Source organism: Anomaloglossus baeobatrachus, chromosome 7 (assembly GCF_048569485.1).
Source record: "Anomaloglossus baeobatrachus isolate aAnoBae1 chromosome 7, aAnoBae1.hap1, whole genome shotgun sequence".
Taxonomy (NCBI): Eukaryota; Metazoa; Chordata; class Amphibia; order Anura; family Aromobatidae; genus Anomaloglossus; species Anomaloglossus baeobatrachus.
Window position 1 is genome coordinate 156,206,693 of NC_134359.1, and position 21,848 is coordinate 156,228,540.

A 21,848-nucleotide genomic window follows, 5' to 3' on the forward strand; every position below is an offset into this window, starting at 1 on the left:
CGTCATTGAGCCTAAGATCCCGAAAAATGAGAACGCTACGGGTCACGGAATATGGCGTAAAACGTGCGCCACTTTTTTCGGACAAACTTCCGATTTTTTTTTAACCCCTCATATAAAAGTAAACCTATACATGTTTGGTGTCTACGAACTCGCACTGACCTGAGGCATCACACCCACACATCAGTTTTACCATATAGTGAACACAGTGAATAAAATATCTCAAAAACCATAGTGCTATCGCACTTTTTTTGCAATTTTTCAGCATTTGGAATTTTTTTGCCATTTTCTAGTACACAATATGGTAAAACTGATGGTTTCATTTAAAAGTACAGCTCGTTCCGCAAAAAATGAGCCCTCACATGACCATATTGACTGAAAAATAAAAAAGTTACGTCTCTCAGAAAAAGAATAGCGAAAAAAAAAACCGGAAAGCGAAAAATCGGCCGGTTGTGAAGGGGTTAAAGTACTTCCAATATATTGTTCTTTACATATATCACATGATAAAAGATATATGACATTAGACGTCCCGCAATTTATTAATGACTTTATATTGTAATTTTTTCCGGTTGTGAAAGATACTACAAAACTTGTCGTGTGATGCATGTGTAATTTGTCGCACCGTCTTGTGGGAAGCCGGGCCTGCTACTTCAGAGGATGTTCAGGTGACTGTGTCTCCGATGGCTCCAGCAAATCCCTAGGTTAGGTGGCAAATTCTGAAGATAAAAATAATAGAGATAGGAGACTATGAGTTGTGGTGATATCTGCCAGGTATAAGGCCGCTGGAGGAAGACATACACCGAGAATTCTGTAAAAACGTGAATAAGGAACTTTACTTAAATCTTGTAACCATTCTTTAGTCAATCAAAGTTGCTCTTTCCATTTCCAATAGACAGTCATTTCATAGCAATAAAGAGAGCTCTTAAACAGTGGACTAGTTCAAGCGTTGTTCCTATCCCGGCCTTGGGAGGATGGATGTCACTATCAATTGGATTAACTGTGCTGGGTATAAGAGAAGGAGGATCAGCGCAATATACTGTGAAGTACTGTAGTCCTTTTCCTTGTGTTAGAATATGAGTACAGGTTGTTGTTTAATTTTTCAGTACTCTGTTGTTGCAGAAATGGGGCGCTCCGAATAGGGTGATAATTACACTCCCCACATATCTCAATAGAGGTCTCTTTTTTTTTCCTGAATCACAGCAACTCAACCGCATCTAACCGTTTTGTTTTTTTTAACTGCCTCCTCAAGTTCCGCCCCCAACAACCACTTCCTTTCTTTCAAATCAATTGCAATACCAAACCAAGGCAGTAGAGGGCAGCGCAACGCTAAATAATTTACCTCCCCCCAAGGTGGGGAATAGGTGTCACAAATGTAATCACATAGATAATACAGAACACACATTAGTAGTGGCTTTTCTGGTCACTACATATACCTCCCTCATTTAAACAGAGCCATCCCCGGCATTTGCCACCATAGATATCTGTTATACCATAACACACGTCACCTTCAAATTTGAGCCAAAGTGCTACTTTAGTCACAATTCTCAACAGTGGGGTGTGACACCAGCGTCTACACCTCTCAACTGTGGGGTGTAGACTTAATAACATAAGCAACATGTGAGTTGTAGTGGGGCGCTAAGTTAGGGCAGAACCCTATGTCTATAGCAAATCTATGGTTTCCATTCAATACTTCTCCCCATAGATTACATCGGAATTCCTAGAAAAGATTCTGTCTCAGGTTGGCAAACCCGTTAAAATATAGGTGGAAGCCCAAATAACTGCAAAATATGTACCATGGTTGATGTTGAGGTACTAGGAATAGAGTAATGTTCTTCCTACTCTCTGTAAAAACTTTGAGGGCATTTAATAATCATGAAAATACCGTAACATCAGATAAACATGCATTTCGGTGCAAAAATAAACTCTCATCATAGGACATTAGTATATGTTCATAAAAAACTCACCAAAAATAAAGCCAACAGCCAAAGACTGGTCAGATAGTGGCAAAAGCACATGCAAGATGCATACGGCCCCCCATGATAAAGGTTGGAAGATCACAGGTGCAGTATGCCTATAAAACAACCACCCCCAGCCTATTACAACAGGAGGGGGAGGTTGCTGGCAAAAAACTGCACACAAATAAGATCTAATATAGGGCGTCAGTCACACAGATACGTGCAATGCACAGTGTCCAGGCAAAGCCTATTGATCACGCCCTTCTATTAGGTCAGGCGGGCTGCCCAGCACCTAGGTGCATTGGCACAATGGACAGACATCCCAGGGGACCGGCTGCATCCCGCAAAATTGTGCGATAATAAATGATAAAATTGATAATAAATGTGAGGTATTGGTCATATTTTGGCCATAATATATAAGCTCGTAACCCATACGTCAAGGGTCCCCACGCTTACGAGTCCCTAACCACATCAAAAAAAGCTCATCATAGGACATTAGTATATATTCATAAAAAACTCACCAAAAATAAAGCCAACAGCCAAAGACTGGTCAGATAGTGGCAAAAGCACATGCAAGATGCAGGCCATATGCATCTTGCATGTGCTTTTGTTAAATAACAAAATAAACACAAACACCAGAGTCTCTTTGGAGGTAGCATAGCTTGTTCTTGTGAACAAATCTTCATGTTTGAAAACTTGAATAACAGCCTTAAAGTCATGTGTAAAAATGTGTAAGTGTTTTGGTCCCCGGATGCAGAGTCGGGGCACACAGTCCATTAACGTGTCTGCACCGGCTGTTTTTTTTTTGTTTTGTTATTTTTTAGTCCCTGTGTTTCAACAAGGAGGGATGCAGCAAAGTGTTAAAACCAACAAATCAATAATTTAATTAATCAAAAATGAACTAACAAACAGGAAAAATGTAAAAATCATTCTACAAGTTTTGGTCTAAATATCTCGCTAGCAACTGACCTTTGTTGATTCTTTGAGAGCGTCGGACAAGGGTAGTTTCCTCCATAGGATCAGGATATATCTCTGCAGGGTCAGTTCTGGGATTAGTTGTTCTTGCAGGGAGCGTCTCTTGATCAGGAGTTGTCTGTCTTTGTCCACGGGTAGACATTATAGGACCAAAACACCAAGATACCGGGTCATTTATATCAAATTCCGGAAATGATGAACTTTGGGATCATCTGGACTTAGGGAAGGGTTCATACTCAAATAACTCGTCCGCAGGTGGTGAATCAGGATGGAGGTATTCAGACTTACAAAGTTTCAGTCTATTCCTATGAACAACCTTGGGTTCTTGGGTATCTTTCTGGATACAATAAATGTCATTCCCTGGGTATGGAATTCCTTGGATGACGTAAGGCTGTCTCTCCCATTGTGTATCTAGTTTTCCTGTACGATGATCGTTTCTAAACCAGATCTTATCACCAACATGCAAAGGTGTAGATTTTACTTCTTTATCAAAATTATGTTGCTGTCTGTTGCAAATTTGTTCCATACGGAGATCTACGATTTCTTGTGCTTCCACCAGGCGTCTTTGATGGTCACTCACCCAATCTGTAGCAGGCAGAGGATTAATTTCATCTGAGACAGTCACATCTAGAGCAAGGTCAGCTGGTAGTTTACCTTGGCGTCCAAACATCAGATAATATGGGGTATAACCCGTAGAACATTGTGTGGTGTTGTTATATACATAGATGATCTCTGGGAGTAATGTTGGCCAGTCAGATTTTTTGTGAGCTGGAATAGTTCTTAGCAAATTCAGGATGGTTTGATTCATCTTCTCGCAAAGCCCGTTACACTGCGGGTGGTATGCTGTAGTTCTGAGCTTCTGACAATTGTAGAATATGCACAATTCTTGGAAGAGTTGTGATTCAAAGGCTGAGCCTCGATCAGTCAAAATCTTCTCTGGGTACCCATAAGGTAGCAAGAAAAAATTCCAGATGCTAGCAGCGGTAGTTTTAGCAGTTAGATCTTTCACAGGGACGGCCACTACAAATTTGGTGAAGTGATCAATGATGGTTAGGACATAGCTATGGACGGTTCTGCTGGGCTCTACTTTCAGATGATCAATGGCTACCATTTCTAATAGACGTCGACTCACAATTGGATGCAGTGGTACTTTCTGATAAGCTTTCACTTTTTTCTTAGTTACACAAGTGTGACATTCCTGGCACCATTTTTCCATGTCTCCCCTCATGCCAATCCAATAGAATAGAACTGTGGCCTCTGTCTTCGGCACTCCAAAGTGACCAGACTGATCATGATAGGCAGTGAGAATCATGTCTACATCTCTCCTTGGGATCACAATTTGATGGAGATGACTACCTGTGATGGGATCCATGCTACAACGGTACAGTAATCCTTTCTTCACAAAGAACCATTTTCGTTGTCTCCACAGACGAATCAGTTCAGGGTCAACATCACCTCTGCGAATTCTCCCGGGAGGTTTTCCTGTTATCAGGAATTCTGAAATTGCAGCAATAACTCTACTTTCAGTCTGTACTTGTATCCATCTAGTTCAGTCATGGCGAACCTTTTATAGGTCGAGTGCCCAAACTGTAGCCCTAAACCCATTTTTTTTCTGAAGTGCCAACCAATCCTATTATGTAAATAATTGATTGTAACCTTACCTTTGCAGTCTTCTCTTTAGCAGGGGGCATCACGCTCATGCATGCTTACCACACATTGAAGCTGAGCCCTTTCCAGCCCTTTCCAGACACAGCAGTTGGATTGATCTTTCTGGAAAAAAATTGCAGCATATTAGACAGAGATTTTAGCATGGAATGCAATCGGATGTCACCCTTAAATCCACATCTACATTTCAAAGTCTGAACATCCTGAAATCCCATAAAGACATGCGAGTTGCTCCCCTCCCCTTTCTTTGTGTAGTTCTGTCCCCCTTCCTGGCCACTTCCTGGTAAACATGTCCCCCATCCTGATATATATATCCTACATTCTGGTATATTTGTACCCATCATGGCCCAATCCTAAATGTACTCCATCCCGGCATATTCCCCATCCTGGTAAATGTTCCTCCATCCCGGCATGTACCCCATTCCTGGTAAATGTCCTCCACTCTGGTAAATGTACCCCATTTCTGGTAAATGTCCTCCACTCTGGTAAATGTACCCCATCCTGGTAAATGTACCCCCATCCTGGTAAATGTACCACATCATTGTAAATGTATCCCATCCTGGCATGTTCCCCCATGCTGTTAAATGACCCCATGCTGGTAAATGCACCTCATCCAGGCATTTTCCCTTATCCTGGTAAATGCCCCCTTTCCTGGTAAATATACCCCATCCTTATAAATGTTACCCTTCCTGCTAAATGTTCCCCATCCTGGCATTTGTCCTCATCCTGGCATGTTCATGTATCCCCATCCTGGCATATTTCCCCCCATCCTTTCATGTTTCCCCCCATCCTGGAAAATGTATCCCCCATCCTGGTAAATGTACCCCTTACTGGCATGTTCCCCTTCTTGCTAAATGTACCCCATCCTGGCATGTTTCCCCCCATCCTTGCAGCCATATTTCTCCCCATGCTTGCAGTCATGTTTCCTCCATCCTTACAGCCGTGTTTCCCCCATCTTTGCACATTTCTCTCCATCTTTGCATGTTTCCCCCATCCTTGCAGCCATGTTTGCCCCGTGCTCTGTTTGCTTGCCCCGTGCTCTGTTTGCCCCGTGCTGTTTGCTTGCCCCGTGCTCTGTTTACTTGCCCCACGCTATTTGTTTGCCCCGCACTCTGTTTGTTTCCCCCGTGCTCAGTTTGTTTGCCCCGTGCTCTCATGTTTCCCCCGTGCTCCCATGTTTCCTCCGTGCTCCCATGTTTCCGCCGTGCTCTGTTTGTTTCCCCCGTGCTCCCATGTTTCCCCTGTGCTCCCATGTTTCCCCCGTGCTCCCATGTTTCCCCAGTGCTCCCATGTTTCCCCTGTGCTCCCCATGTTTGCCCCGTACTGGCTCTGTCCCCCACTCCTTGGCACAGCCGCACACAGCTTAAAAATAAAAAAATAAAAAAACTCACCTTGCAGCCCGACTCCACCGCTGCGTCCTCAGTTAGTTCAGTTCCCATGCGGCCACAAGATGCCGGTGCCGCCTACTGACGCTCCTCCGTCTCCTAGGCAACAGGCCTGTGGCTCAGGAGAGGAGGCATGTCAGAAAGAGGAGAGATGTCTCCTCTGCTCCAACACCACTTTGCACTGTCGGCGCGATCACACTGACAGTGCAAAGTGGCTGAATGTGACGACAGCGCATGTGCCAGCAAAAAGGGCTCTGCGTGCCCTGTCTGGCATGCGTGCCATAGGTTCACCATCACTGATCTAGTTTCATCTAGTAGGGGTTCTGAACTAGCTCCTTGTGAGTAGAAGTCAGGAGTTTCCTGCAAAAAGGCACTGGCCACCTTTTGTTGAGCAAATCAAGCATAGAAGTTCGGCATTTCCACTTCTTCCCAGTGATCTTCATCTGGCAAGGGATCTGAAGTGATTGGTAATCTGGATAAAGCATCGGCATTTTCATTGGACTTCCCAGCACGATACTTGATGACACAGTCGAAGTTAGCAAGTCTTGAGGCCCATCTCTGTTCCAAAGCTCCCAGTCTAGCTGTACTTAAATGAGCAAGAGGATTGTTGTCAGCGTAGGCGATAAATGGAGAAGCAGCTAGATAGTCCTTGAACCGCTCTGTAACGGCCCACACGAGAGCGAGAAACTCTAGTTTATAAGAACTGTAATTTTGATCATTCCGTTCTGCTCCTTTAAGAAATCTCTTAGCAAAAGCGATTACCCGTTTTTTTCCTTCTTGCTTCTGGCTCAGGACTGCTCCTAGCCCCTTTAGGCTGGCGTTGGTATAAAGACGGAAAGGCTTGCTGTAATCTGGATAAGCTAAAATAGGTGGAGTGGTAAGCTTCTTTTTGAGCTGTTGAAGGGCAACTTCTTGCTCTTCTGTCCAGTGGTTAACAATGCATTTCTTTCCTTCCTTTTGTGGATGACCACGTAAAAGCTCCTGCAGTGGTGCAGCAATTTGGGCATAGTTAGGTATAAAGCGTCTATAGTAGCCTGTAAAACCTAAGAAACTCCAGACTTCTTTCAGGGTAGTGGGTGTGGGCCAATCCCTGACCACGGCGGTTTTGTCTAGATCAGGTCTTACTCCTTCAGCACTCACATGTCCTAAGTAGCGTACTTGGGTCTGTAATAGGTGACACTTTGAGGGTTTCACTTTGAGGCCGTGTTTAATGAGAATCTGTAGAACTTCTGCCAGGTGCTGTAAATGGTCATCATAAGATTTGGAGTAGACAATGACATCGTCCAGATAAAGAAAAACAGTCTCAAAATTTTTGTGGCCCAAACAACGTTCCATTAGCCTTTGAAAAGTCCCTGGGGCATTACAGAGTCCAAAAGGCATGTCATTAAACTCAAAGAGGCCCATTGGGGAGATAAACACTGTTTTCTCACAATCTTCCTCCGACATAGGCACTTGCCAGTATCCACATGTTAAATCTAAGGTGGAGAAATATGCAGCAGACCCTAGAGCTGTTAGTGATTCTTCAATGCACGGTAATGGGTATGTATCTTTATGGTTAATGCTATTTATCTTGCGATAGTCCACACAGAATCGAATGCTGCGGTCTTTTTTCTTCACCAAAACTACAGGTGACTTTCTCGGATTACTCCAGCATCTTTCATTTCTTGGATCATTATTTTTACAGGCTGATACAAGGGCGGTGGAATAGGTCTGTACCGCTCTTTAATGGGAGGATGAGAACCAGTGGGGATGGTATGCGTTATCTCTCGTACTTTACCAGAATCAATAGGATGTTTACTAAAGGCTTGGTGGAATTCTTGAACAAGCTTCAGTATTTCTTCAATTTGTTTAGGTGGGGTGGTCACCTCTCCTACATGTATGTCAGACCACCATGGAGTTTCCGGAGCTTCATTGTTTCCCTCCATTACTTGAGTCGCCTGTTGGACTTCTTTTTGAGTGGGGCTCACTACATCCTGGTAGGAAATTATGGATAATTGATCTACATGATAGTACCTTCTCAGTTCCACTGCAGTGTCACCTAGGTTTAGCATACGAATTGGTACCCTTTTTGCAGATACAGTAATGAGACTCCTTGTGGTCATAAGCGTAGGATGTTCTGCCATGGGTAAGGATTGTACTAGTCATGATAGGCTTGTCCTTGGATCCCTGGTCGAGCACAACACCACAGCATAGTTTCAGTGTTGGGTTACAAAATGACAGGATGTACATCGCAGATGCGGGCAGGGCAGATTTCACCTCGAGGATTACTGAACTACTAATATTCTGACAACACTTTGATAGTTCTCTGCAACACCCTTTGCTGTGCTTGTGATGCCGTAGGTACAGATTTATGAAGAGCCTCTAACATTTCACCATAGCAGTTGCACAGGACATTCATACCTAGGATTACAGAGGTGTCTGTTTTTTTCTGGGACATTTATAACCAGAACTCCCTGTTGTGGAATCTGGGTTTCTCCTGCACAAATAGTGAGTTCCCAATACCCTGTTATTGGTACAGACTGTCCATTAGTGGCTATGAAATCTAACCATTGATGGGGAGGCTGCATAAGGAGGTTAGGGTCCCAATGTCTTTCAATGGTGTCCTTGGCTATTGTGGTGACCTGGGAGCCAGTGTCTAACAGTGCTGTAAATGGGGCTCCATTGATGCGAATGGTCACTTCTGGACGAGGTCCTACATAACTGGAAAACCAAGTAACATTTTCGGGACCTATCGTCTTTCCTCCTGAGGGGCAGTCCTCTGCCTCGGGGATTGCTCTTTTAAACGTCAACATTGACGTTCCAAATGTCCAGCATGATGACAATGTCTGCAGATTGGCTTACCCTGCTTGTCAAAACGGTCAGTGGTTCGTCTCCCAGATGGGGTCTGATACTCTTGGCTAAGGCGGTTAGTAGGGAGTCCCATTTGGGTTCTGGGAGCAGATTCTAGTAGTGGAACCTCCAATCTTTCTATTTACTTGCAGACATCAGCTAGTCCTCTAGCTAACTCGGCCATTTGTTTCTGTAATTCTATCATAGTATTAGCATTTGGAGCCTGCGTTTGGGCGGCTTGCAATAGCGGGGCGCTACCCTTTGGACAATTAGACAAAATTGAACTTATATCACTAGCAAAGGTGGATAGCTCAAGATTTTTAGTCACTGGGCGAAATTCTCTTCCTAAAATCTGAATAGCTAGTTCCTTGAATTCCTGGAAAGAACTATCTGCATGCTGGAGAGCTAACATTTTTAGTTGACTGCGTAGGGTTTCTGTGGCAGACCCTTCAATAAACTGCTCTTTCAGTACTTCATTTGCAATCTTAGCTTCCTGGGGCTCTACGTGTACGATGGCCCTCCAAGCTTTTCACAAGGATAAAGCATAGTCTCGTAAAGACTCATTAACTTCTTGTTTTTGGTAAAGAAACGCATTTTGAACTCAGATGCAGAGCGGACCTCAAATATGCTTTATAACCGCTCCAGGATTTGTTCTACAGTCCTTTTCTGAGCTCTGGGCCAGGACTTAATTTCTCTCAAAGGTGCACCCTGGAGTTGACCACTCAGGATTTCTACTTTTTGTTCATTTGTCATGGGATACAGGCGAAAAAAAGCAGTCATTTTTTCTCTGAAGTCTTGTAATGTATTTGTTTCCCCATTATAATGTGGAATCCAGGGATCTCCCAAATAATAAGGCATGGTGAAAAACAAAAATGCAGTGGAGGCTTTATCAGAACTGCTGTTGCAAAGGGGCTCATTCTCATTTTCATCTGCCATTGTGAGTTTCACTTGTTCACTGTCAATATACAGGTGTGTATAGTTTATTTTATTTTTTTAATTCACCGTTGAGGTGTATTTTCACATATCTTGACAGTAGTGAATCCTCATCTGGTGTACAGCAGTACATGCAGGCACATAAGATTCATCCTGTTCGTGACGCCACTTGTAATTTGTCGCACCGCCTTTTGAGAACCCGGGCCTACTACCTCAGAGAATGTTCAGGTCACTGTGTCTCCGATGGCTCCAGCAAATCCCTAGGTTAGGTGGCAAATTATAAAGAGAAAATTAATAGAGATAGGAGACTATGAGTTGTGGTGATATCTGCCAGGTATAAGGCCACTGAAGGAAGACATACACCGAGGATTCTGTAAAAACGTGAATAAGGAACTTTACTTAAATCTTGTAACCATTTCTTTAGTCAATCAAAGTTGCTTTTTCCATTTCCAATAGACAACAGTGGACTAGTTCAAGTATTGTTCCTATCCCGGCCTTGGGAGGATGGATGTCACTATCAATTGGATTAACTGTGCTGGGTATAAGAGAAGGAGGATCAGCGCAATATACTGTGAAGTACTGTAGTCCTTTTCCTTGTGTTAGAATATGAGTACAGCTTGTTGCTTAATTTTTCAGTACTCTGTTGTTGCAGAAATGGGGCGCTCCGAATAGGGTGATAATTACACTCCCCACATATCTCAATGGAGGTCTCTTTTTTTTTTCCTGAATCACAGCAACTCAACCGCATCTAACCGTTTTGTTTTTTTTAACTGCCTCCTCAAGTTCCGCCCCCAACAGCCACTTCCTTTCTTTCAAATCAATTGCAATACCAAACCAAGGCAGTAGAGGGCAGAACAACGCTAAATAATTTACCTCCTCCCAAGGTGGGGAATAGGTGTCACAAATGTAATAACATAGATAATACAGAACACACATTAGTAGCGGCTTTTCTGGTCACTACACATATATTTACACAGACCGCAATTTTTTTTACCACATTTGACTGATACAGTGGTAGGTAACTACATGGATTTGTCTGAAGTTTTGACACTGTAAGATTTAGTGTTATGATCACTCGGGGTCAAAACATTTCCCAGAGACATATTATTTCTAGAAACCCATTTAACCCCTTGTTCCAAAATTTTATTTTGACTGACAATATTGGGAGAAACCTTTTATGATGTAAACTACATCATAAAAATCTTTACTAAACCTGGTGAAAAATACTACCTGTGAGTCACTAAGGTCACTATTTATAGCAGTTTGATTTTTGTCCTCCAAATATTGACTTCTCGATTTTTAATCAGTTTTGATTTTTGCTTTATCAATAAGTTTTCTGGAGTAACCTCTGTTCTGTAGTCTCTTACTAATAATCCCACATTCATTTTGGTACATCTCAGAGTTTGTGCAGCATCTCTTGCACTTATAAATTCGCCAGTTGGTAGATTAGTGGTAATATGTTTGGGGTGGCAGCTCCTAGCGTGTAATAGGGAGTTGCCTGCTGATTTCTTCCGATATAAACTACACTCCACCTTTTTGTTAATAGGGTTACCTTCCAAAAGAATAACTTAAAAAGCAATGCGGTTTTTGTGTTGTTCAAAAGTAAAGATGTTACATGGGTTATTATTGATATAATTAATGAAGTCAAAAATCTCTTTTTCACACCCACGCCAGATGATAAGTATGTCATCTATAAATCTTAAAAAAATACGGATGTTTTTACTGAATGGATTACAAATGTCTAAAATATATTGCTCCTCCCACCAACTTATGTAAATATTCGCCAGAGACGGGGAAAATTTCGCCCCCATAGAACAACCTCTGTTCTGAATGTAAAAATCATTAGACAACATAAAAAAAAGCGCTGCAGTCCGCTTTTTCTTAGAGATGACTAGTCTAGACTCACATTTATCTGAACTAATCCTCAAGCTCCTTCACTTTATCCTGACACACAATTTTTTTGTGTTTAAAGATCTTTTTTACCTACAGATCCGCGGCACAGCCATGGGGGGCGGCCTGCACGTCCACGTACACCAACCTTTCCTTGGGCTTTTGGAAGAGGGGGCTTTTTGGCGATGGGGGTACGCGGGCAACCGACCATGTGCTGTGCTGGATGAGGTATATTGATGATATTTTATTTTTGTGGCAGGGTACGGTGGAGCAGCTCGGGGAATTTATGAACGAACTAAATCTAAATGAGCATAATATCAAACTGACTTATTCATCTAATTCCAGGAAAATTGAATTCCTGGACATCAGCCTGCAATTGGACCAGGACAGGGTCATCCAGACTGATGTATTCAGGAAGTCAACTTCAGTGAACTCCTTATTGCATGCCTCTTCGACACATAGTCAGGCTACAATAAAATGAGTCCCAATTGGCCAGTATCTTAGAGTTAGGCGGATCTGCTCAACCAAGGCCCGCTTCCACCATCAGGCTGATGACCTTAGGGATAGATTTTTGGATCGGGGATACAGTGGAAGGGCTATCAAAAATGGGTACACGAGAGTCATTCAAAATACCAGAGGTGAAGTATTATTACCAACAAGAACTAAAAAGACTGATGGCACTATTCGCTTCATCTCTACCTACAACCAGCAGTGGGACAGTATGCGTCGTATACTAACAAAACATTGGCCGATATTAAAAGCCGAACCGGTATTTAAAGATTGCCTCCCCACTGCCCCATCGATGACGTCAAGAAGATTTAGGAACCTCAGGGATCTCTTAGTGCGCAGCCACTATGTTCCAGCCCCCTCCAATTTTTTGGGAAAAAGTACACCAAGAAGGGGCTGCTTCTCCTGTGGCCACTGTGTGGCATGTGTGAACATTGGTAGGGGCAACTCTTTTGCCTCTGATGATGGGTCCCGCACGTACCACATTAAGGAATACATCTCCTGCCAAACCACTCACGTCGTGTACTTTGCCACCTGTGACTGCCCTCTAATTTATGTCGGACTGACGAGTCAGGAATTGAGGGCACGCACCAGAGAACACGTGAAAGATATCTGTGGAGATAAAACTACCCCTGATATCTCAACTTTAAAAACATTACCGAGGCATTTTAAAACTGCTCACAATTGCAATCCGAGATCTCTGAGGGTCCTGGGGATTGATGTCGTTCATGGTGGCATAAGGGGAGGCAATCTAAAGAAACGCCTTGCACAATGCGAGACCCGATGGATCTCTGTTCTTGGCACACTCTCCCCTGCTGGTTTGATTGAATCCATTAGCTTTGCACCTTTCCTATGAGTTCACCCCCCTAGACATGCGTACTGGGTCTAGATCCTGATTAACCCATTTGAGCTACCTCATGTATTTTGTATGAACTGATTTAATACATATTTCAATTATGTGCACTTGTTGTATACCTGTCCGTCCTATGTATTTTATCTTTCCACTTTTTTATTGCGTGGGATTCTTAACAACCTAAATCTACTCCCGTCCCCTAGTGATTTTTACATAGTCTTTATACACATTTTAACAAGCCCAGTCCTGTTTGGACCATTTCTGGTATATGCATAATTGATTTATTTATATATATATATATATATATATATATATATATATATATATATATATATATCCTATTATACATCTTGTTGTATATTGGGTTTTGTCACATGGGTCCCTTTCCACCTTAAGCATTGCCTGGCTCGTTGGATGATGATGCGTCCCCCTTCTGAGCCGGTGATGCTTGGTGACGTGTGACCCATGTGCTTCCCCTTCTCTATTTCTCACTTTATCTCCTTTCACTCCCCTTGTTTTTCTATTGCTTCGTGTGCCTGCCATCCTAGGGGGGACATGGGTGTGCGTTCTCTGGCCTACAGCCGCGATCCGCAATGAGTGCGGGCGCGGTATGCTGTGCTGGATTGATCGCGCTGTGTGCGTGCCTCCCGTTGCCGGGGAGACGAGGACACCACACTCTCTGCAGTGTGGAACGCGCATGCGCACTATCCACATAGTTGATGTCGTACTGCGCATGCCCGGAAGTCTCCGCCTCCCTCCAGCTCCCAGTTATGTGACCTTTCACGTGACCAGGTTTGCAGGCATATAGGAGCAGGTCCGTTATCCGGACACCATACACTACTCCCCTCCCGGAAGAAGCGGTCCTTGCACCGTGAAACGGCCGTCGGAGGCCCTGTTACGGTTGCTGCGAGCACTGGAGACTATGTCCAGATTTCTTGCTACTGCACATGTGCGAGCGCTGGAAACTAAGTCCAGATTTCTTGCTACTGCACATGTGCGAGCGCTGGAGACTAAGTCCAGATTTCTTGCTACTGCACATGTGCGAGCGCTGGAGACTAAGTCCAGATTTCTTGCTACTGCACATGTGCGAGCGCTGGAGACTAAGGCGGGCTTTGCACGCTGCAACATCGGTAACAATGTGTTACCGATGCTGCAGCGATAGTCCCGCCCCCGTCGCACGTTCGATATATAGTGAAAGTTGCCGTAGCGATTATTATCGCTACGGCAGCTTTACACGCACATACCTGCCGTGCGACGTCCCTCTGGCCGGCGACCCGCCTCCTTCCTTAGGGGGCGGGTCGTGCGGCGTCACAGTGACGTCACACGGCAGGCGGCCAATTGAAGCGGAGGGGCGGAGATGAGCAGGATGTAAACATCCCGCCCACCTCCGTCCTTCTCATTGCAGCCGGCGGCAGGTAAGGTGAAGGTTCCTCGCTCCTGCGGCTTCATACACAGCGATGTGTGCTGCCGCAGGAGCGAGGAACAACATCGCACCTGTCGCAGCACCGGCATTATGGAAATGTCGGAGGCTGCAGCGATGATACGATAACGACGCTTTTGCGCTCGTTCATCGTATCAAAAAGGATTTGCACGTTGCGATATCGACTGCGACGCCGGATGTGCATCACTTTCGATTTGACCCCACCGACATCGCACGTGCAATGTCGCAACGTGCAAAGCCCGCCTAAGTCCTATCTTGGAGCCATTGCACATGTGCGGGTGACATCATCGCTGACACGAGGTCACATGTCTCTGACACCTTCTATGCCGATTGGTCGCTGGTCATGTGCTTGTGACGCCTTGCTCGGTGATAGGCCAGCATGACGTCACTCTTGTCGTTCTGGCAGCGGATTGGCCCTGGTGTCCTCCATCTTGGATGAGGCACAGAGTCTATATAAGACCCTGACACACGCCGCATGGCGCTCAGTCCTCTTGGTTCATGCATGAGGGTAGACGCCCTGTGCACGTTCCTCTAGGCATTCCTCTGTCTATGCTAGGTGAGCGCTACCGGCAGGGTAGCGTTCTTATACCTTACAGCTTCGGCTGCTGTCCGTATCCTTACCTCTTAGGGGAGCGGACATAGGCAGGTGCCTGAGGCACATGGTCTGGCTGGGCCTTGTGATTCGACTCGTAGGTGGACGTTGCCGCTAGGGTAACGTTCCTTATACTGCGTCTGGCAGTTGTTCGTATCCTCGCACACTAGGGGAGCGAACAGAGGTAGGAGCTTTGTGCGGCTTACGCTGCTGTTCGTCTCTTTTGCACCACTAGAAGAGCGGACCTAGGCAGGTGCCATATCTAGTGGTTCGTGTCCTCGCACACTAGTGGAGCGAATGCAGGTAGGAGCTTTGTGCGGCTTACGCTGCTGTTCGTCTCTTTTGCACCACTAGAAGAGCGGACCTAGGTAGGTGCCATTTCGCACACATTGCCTTTGTCTATGTGATTATTAACAGAGATCATTCCACACACCCTCCAAGTAAGGGAGGAATTGCTTTACTTTCTTATTATATCCTTCTGTGAGTTAACAGAGGTATTGCTCTCTGCCATAGTCTGCAGCAAAGTCTTTGCACGGTGGACCCTGACTGTCTGATACTCCTTTAGGTTATTATCAGACAGCCCCCCGTAACATTAGGACTGAGCCAAGGGTCTGGCAGTTATGGCAGAATATCAGCAGTTACACCATTACATACAAGTACTTGAGTCACGGCTCAAGAGTATAGAGGATAAACCTCAGACCATGGTGACAGCTGCACATGATCCTCGACTTGCTCTGCCAAACAGATATTCTGGCGATGCCAGATCATGTCATGGTTTCATTAGTCAGTGTCAGATACACCTAGAGGTCAACTCTTCTCGCTTCTCTACGGAGAGGTCCAGAGTAGGCTTTATCATCTCCTTACTTCAGGACAAAGCCTTAGAATGGGCGACTCCCCTATGGGAGCGCTCTGATGTGGTTACTCTGAGACATCAAGACTTTCTTGATGCTCTTAAGGCGGTATTCATGGGTCCGCAGGTTACCCATGATGCGGCCCTGAGACTGTTAGATCTATCTCAGGGTTCGTTATCCACTAGTTCTTATGCCATTGCTTTTAGAACTCTGGTGGCAGAACTAGATTGGCCAGAGAAGGTGTTGATTCCTATCTTCTGGAGAGGGTTGGCAGGCTATGTCAAGGATGCTCTTGCTACTCGTGAGGTCCCTGCTTCTCTGGAGGACTTGATCACAGTAGCAACGAGGATCGATGTACGCCATAAGGAACGTAGACTCGAGGTCTCTTCCTCACGCCCTAAGCCTCGGGCTATTCCAGTTGTTGAGGGTCCACTACCATCTTCCTCAGCATCTGAAACATCTCCCACTCCTATGGAGTTAGGTCATACGTCCTCCAGACTACGCAAGTCTGGTCCTCCTATATGTTACGTATGTCGTCAGGCTGGGTACTATGCCAACAAGTGTCCTAGTCGTCAGGGAAACTCCCTGGCCTAGTAACCATTAGAGGGGGGTTACTAGAGACGTCTTCTGCACCCTCTAAGTGTTGTATCCCAGGTCAGATCTCGTTATCTGAGAATACATGGCCTATTATGGCTTTTGTGGATTCCGGAGCTGACGGGACTTTTGTGTCCTCAGGATTTGTAAAGGGACACAATATTCCCTCTATCATGTTAGAGGCGCCTATTCCTGTCCGTGTTGTTAATGGAACTATGTTGTCTGACTCCATTACATTGAGGACAGTTCCCTTGTGCCTTTCCCTGTCTCAGGGTCACATAGAGGAGATTTCTTTTCTTGTTTTGCCTGAGGGTATAGACGACGTCCTTCTGGGTCTTCCATGGCTTCGGACTCATGCTCCTCACATTGACTGGGAGTCTGACAGCATTATTAGTTGGGGTTCTAAATGTCAGTCCCGATGTCTTCCCTTACCACCTAAGGTCATTGCGGTTGCATCTACTGATCTCTCTCCCATACCTACACCCTATCTGGATTTCGCTGACGTGTTCTCCAAACAGGGTACTGAGGTTCTTCCACCCCATAGGCCGTATGACTGTGCCATAGACCTTATCCCAGGTTCGGTTCCACCTAAAGGCAGGGTTTACCCCCTGTCGATACCTGAGTCGGAGGCCATGTCGACCTATATAAGAGAGAGTTTAGAGAAGGGGTTCATTCGTAAGTCTGTCTCTCCCGCGGGAGCTGGGTTTTTCTTTGTTCGGAAGAAAGAGGGTGATTTGCGTCCCTGCATAGATTACAGGGGTCTCAACGCAATCAGAATAAAGAACAAATACCCATTACCTTTAATTTCGGAGCTCTTTGACAGACTGAGGGGAGCTCAAGTTTTTTACGAAGTTGGATCTGCGGGGTGCGTATAACTTGGTACGAATTCGAAAGGGTGACGAATGGAAGACCACTTTTAACACCCGAGACGGTCACTATGAATACCTCGTCATGCCTTTTGGGTTATGTAATACACCCGCAGTATTTCAGGACTTTGTAAACGATGTGTTCAGGGATTTACTGTTATCCTCAGTAGTGGTGTATCTGGACGACATCCTGATTTTTTCTCCTGATCTGGAGACTCATCGTCAGGATGTCGTTCGTGTCCTTTCCCGTTTAAGGGAGCACTCATTGTTTGCTAAACTCGAGAAATGTGTATTCGAGCAGTCCTCATTGCCTTTTTTGGGTTACATTATGTCACAAGAGGGCCTGGCTATGGATCCTGCGAAGCTCTCTGCTGTCCTGCAATGGTCCGAACCTCATTCCTTGAAGGCGGTGCAACGCTTCTTAGGATTCATAAATTATTACAGGCAGTTCATACCCCATTTTTCTACTTTGGTGGCCCCTTTGGTGGCCTTGACTAAGAAAGGTGCTAATCCCAAAGCCTGGTCTACTGAGACATCTCATGCTTTTGAGGCAGTAAAAAGACACTTTTCAACTGCTCCCGCTCTTCAAAGACCCGATGAGAGTAAGCCCTTCCTCTTAGAGGTTGATGCCTCTTCAGTGGGTGCTGGTGCGGTCTTGTATCAAAAGAACGGTGCAGGTAGAAAAAGGCCGTGTTTCTTCTTTGCTAAAACCTTTTCACCGGCAGAGAGAAACTATACCATTGGGGATAGGGAACTGCTCGCCTTGAGATTAGCCTTGGAGGAGTGGCGTCACTTGCTGGAAGGAGCGAAACATCTTTTCCAGGTCTATACAGACCATAAGAATCTGACGTACTTACAAACCGCTCAGCGTCTGAATCCTCGCCAAGCCCGCTGGTCCTTGTTTTTCTCCCGCTTTCACTTCTCCATCAACTATCTGTCTGGGAGTAAGAATAACAAGGCAGACGCCCTGTCTCGCTCTATGCTTTCTACCCAGGAAGAGATTGACAAACCTCGTCTTATCCTTCCCTCCAGGGTTTTTCATACGCTCTCCCCTGTGACGTTAGACCAAATCCCACCGGGCAAGACCTTTGTTCCGCCTGATCGACAGAATGATATACTGTCATGGGCCCACACCTCAAAGGTCGGTGGGCATTTTGGTATTAGGCGGACACGAGAGTTACTGGAGAGGTGGTATTGGTGGCCACACTTAGCCAGCCACGTCAAGAGATATGTCGGTTCTTGCTACTCGTGTGCTCGCAACCGTCCATTACGGCAGAGACCGGCTGGGCTCTTGCATCCTTTACCAGTGCCAGATAGACCATGGGAGGTGGTAGGCATGGACTTTGTGGGTGATCTTCCATGTTCACAGGGATATAGATTTGTGTGGGTCATTACGGACCATTTCTCCCGGATGGTTCATCTCGTACCGTTATCGAGAATCCCATCTTCCAGGGTACTAGCCAAACTATTCCTCAAGCATGTCTTTAGGCTTCACGGGATGCCAGATCGTATCATTTGTGATAGAGGCCCGCAATTTGCTTCCCGTTTCTGGCGAGATCTTTGTAGCCTTCTGCAAATTGAGTTGAATCTATCTTCGGCATACCATCCGGAGACCAATGGTTTGGTTGAGCGTACCAATCAATCCATGATTATATACCTTCGACACTTTGTTGCTGAGAACCACGATAACTGGTCCTCCCTCCTACCCTGGGCAGAATTTGCCCTTAACAATTCGCTGGCTGAGGCCACTGGGCAGACACCGTTCGTACTCAATAATGGGCAACACCCTAGGGTACCGGTACCGTTTCCCGCTGCTGCACCTCCTCCTCTTGTGGCCGACTGGGCAACTAATGCCAGAGAGGTTTGGGATCGGACTCAAGAGTCGATCCAAGCAGCTAAGGACCGTATGAAGACGGTGTCCGATCGGTTTCGTCGCCCGGCTCCTGTCTTTTCTCCAGGGGACTTTGTGTGGCTCTCTGCAAAACACGTGAGACTTAGAGTGAGCTCTGTCAAATTTGCTCCTCGCTTCCTGGGTCCTTATGAGGTTCTTCAACAGGTAAATCCTGTAGTCTATCAATTGAAGTTACCTGTCCATCTTAGGATTCATGACAAATTCCATGTCTCACTGCTAAAGCCGGCTATTTTACCTCACACTCGTGAAGTGCACTCTCCTGCCTCTGATTCCTCTCGCTCTAGCTATGAGGTCCGAGCCATAGTTGGTTCTAAGATGGTTAGAGGGCGCAGGTTCTTCTTGATAGATTGGGAGGGCTATGGCCCGGAACATCGCTCTTGGGAGCCTGAGGAGGCTGTCCATGCTCCCGACTTAGTTGCCGATTACCTGCGTCGCCGGGAGGGGGGCCCTTGAGGGGGAGGTACTGTTACGGTTGCTGCGAGCACTGGAGACTATGTCCAGATTTGTTGCTACTGCACATGTGCGAGCGCTGGAGACTAAGTCCAGATTTCTTGCTACTGCACATGTGCGAGCGCTGGAGACTAAGTCCAGATTTCTTGCTACTGCACATGTGCGAGCGCTGGAGACTAAGTCCAGATTTCTTGCTACTGCACATATGCGAGCGCCGGAGACTAAGTCCAATCTTGGAGCCATTGCACATGTGCGGGTGACATCATCGCTGACACGAGGTCACATGTCTCTGACACCTTCTATGCCGATTGGTCGCTGGTCATGTGCTTGTGACGTCTTGCTTGGTGATAGGCCAGCATGACGTCACTCCTGTCGTTCTGGCAGCGGATTGGCTCTGGTGTCCTCCATCTTGGATGAGGCACAGAGTCTATATAAGACCCTGACACACGCCGCATGGTGCTCAGTCCTCTTGGTTCATGCATATGAGTAGACGCTCTGTGCGCGTTCCTCTAGGCATTCCTCTGTCTATGCTAGGTGAGCGCTACCGGCAGGGTAGCGTTCTTATACCTTACAGCTTCGGCTGCTGTCCGTATCCTTACCTCTTAGGGGAGCGGACATAGGCAGGTGCCTGAGGCACATGGTCTGGCTGAGCCTTGTGATTCTACTCGTAGGTGGACGTTGCCGCTAGGGTAACGTTCCTTATACTGCGTCTGGCAGTTGTTCGTATCCTCGCACACTAGGGGAGCGAACAGAGGTAGGAGCTTTGTGCGGCTTACGCTGCTGTTCGTCTCTTTTGCACCACTAGAAGAGCGGACCTAGGCAGGTGCCATATCTAGTGGTTCGTGTCCTCGCACACTAGTGGAGCGAACGCAGGTAGGAGCTTTGTGCGGCTTATGCTGCTGTTCGTCTCTTTTGCACCACTAGAAGAGCGGACCTAGGTAGGTGCCATTTCGCACACATTGCCTTTGTCTCTGTGATTATTAACAGAGATCATTCCACACAACCTCCAAGTAAGGGAGGAATTGCTTTACTTACTTATTATATTTACTTACTTATTATATCCTTCTGTGAGTTAACAGAGGTATTGCACTCTGCCATAGTCTGCAGCAAAGTCTTTGCACGGTGGACCCTGACTGTCTGATACTCCTTTCGGTTATTATCAGACAGCCCCCCGTAACACTCAGCCATGTGCTTATCGTGGCTGTGTATCAAAATAAGAGGAAAAACATGCAGAATTTTTAAAAAAGTGTATTTAAATAAATAAATAAATAACTTAAAAAACAGCGTGCGGTCCCCCCCAATTTTCACACCCAGCCAAGATAAAGCCTTACAGCTGGGGCTATTTTCAGGCTGGGGAAACCCATGCTTATTGCCCCCCAGGCTAAAAATAGCATCCTGCAGCTTTCAATGATTGCTGAATCCATTAGTTGCTGCGATCCCGTTACTTTACACTGGTACGGTGGTAACTGATATAATAAGGGGTTAATGACAACTGTGAGCTGCCACTAAGCCATCTATGAGACCCCTCCACCACTAACCTTTTTACTAACATTACAAAGAAATTTAAAAAAACCAAAACCTCCCCTTCTTTTACCAATTTATTGATCTCCAAAAGACCCAGGTCCGAAGTAATCCAAACTGCGAGGTACTATGAAGATTCCAGCTCTGATACATCTGAAGACACAGTGCACAGCTATAGTGCATGACTGCCTGCTTTGGTCTTCTGGCAGAGAATGAGCCACAGTGATCAGCGTTGATGTCATTCAGGTTAGTTGAGGTCACACCTGGAGGTTCCCACGGCCCTCCACCTGTGGCCACAAGTAACTTGACCTCATTGGACCTCAATGAACTCAGTGACCTCACGTCACAAGGTCCCCTGAGGACAGGTTACCTGCGGTCACAGGTGAAGGGCCGTGGGTACCTCCAGCTCTGACCACAACTAACATGAGTGACATCACTGTCTATTGCTGTGGCTCAGTTTCTGCCTGAAGCTCATAGTGTGCGGTCATGCTCTATGGCCTCACGCTATCAGTTCAGATGTAGTAGAGGTAGAATCTTTGTGGGACCTCATGTGGATTAAATCAAACCTGGGTCTTTTGGGGTTAATAAAGTGGTGAAAGAGGGTGAGTTTTTTGTATTTTATCTCAAATAAA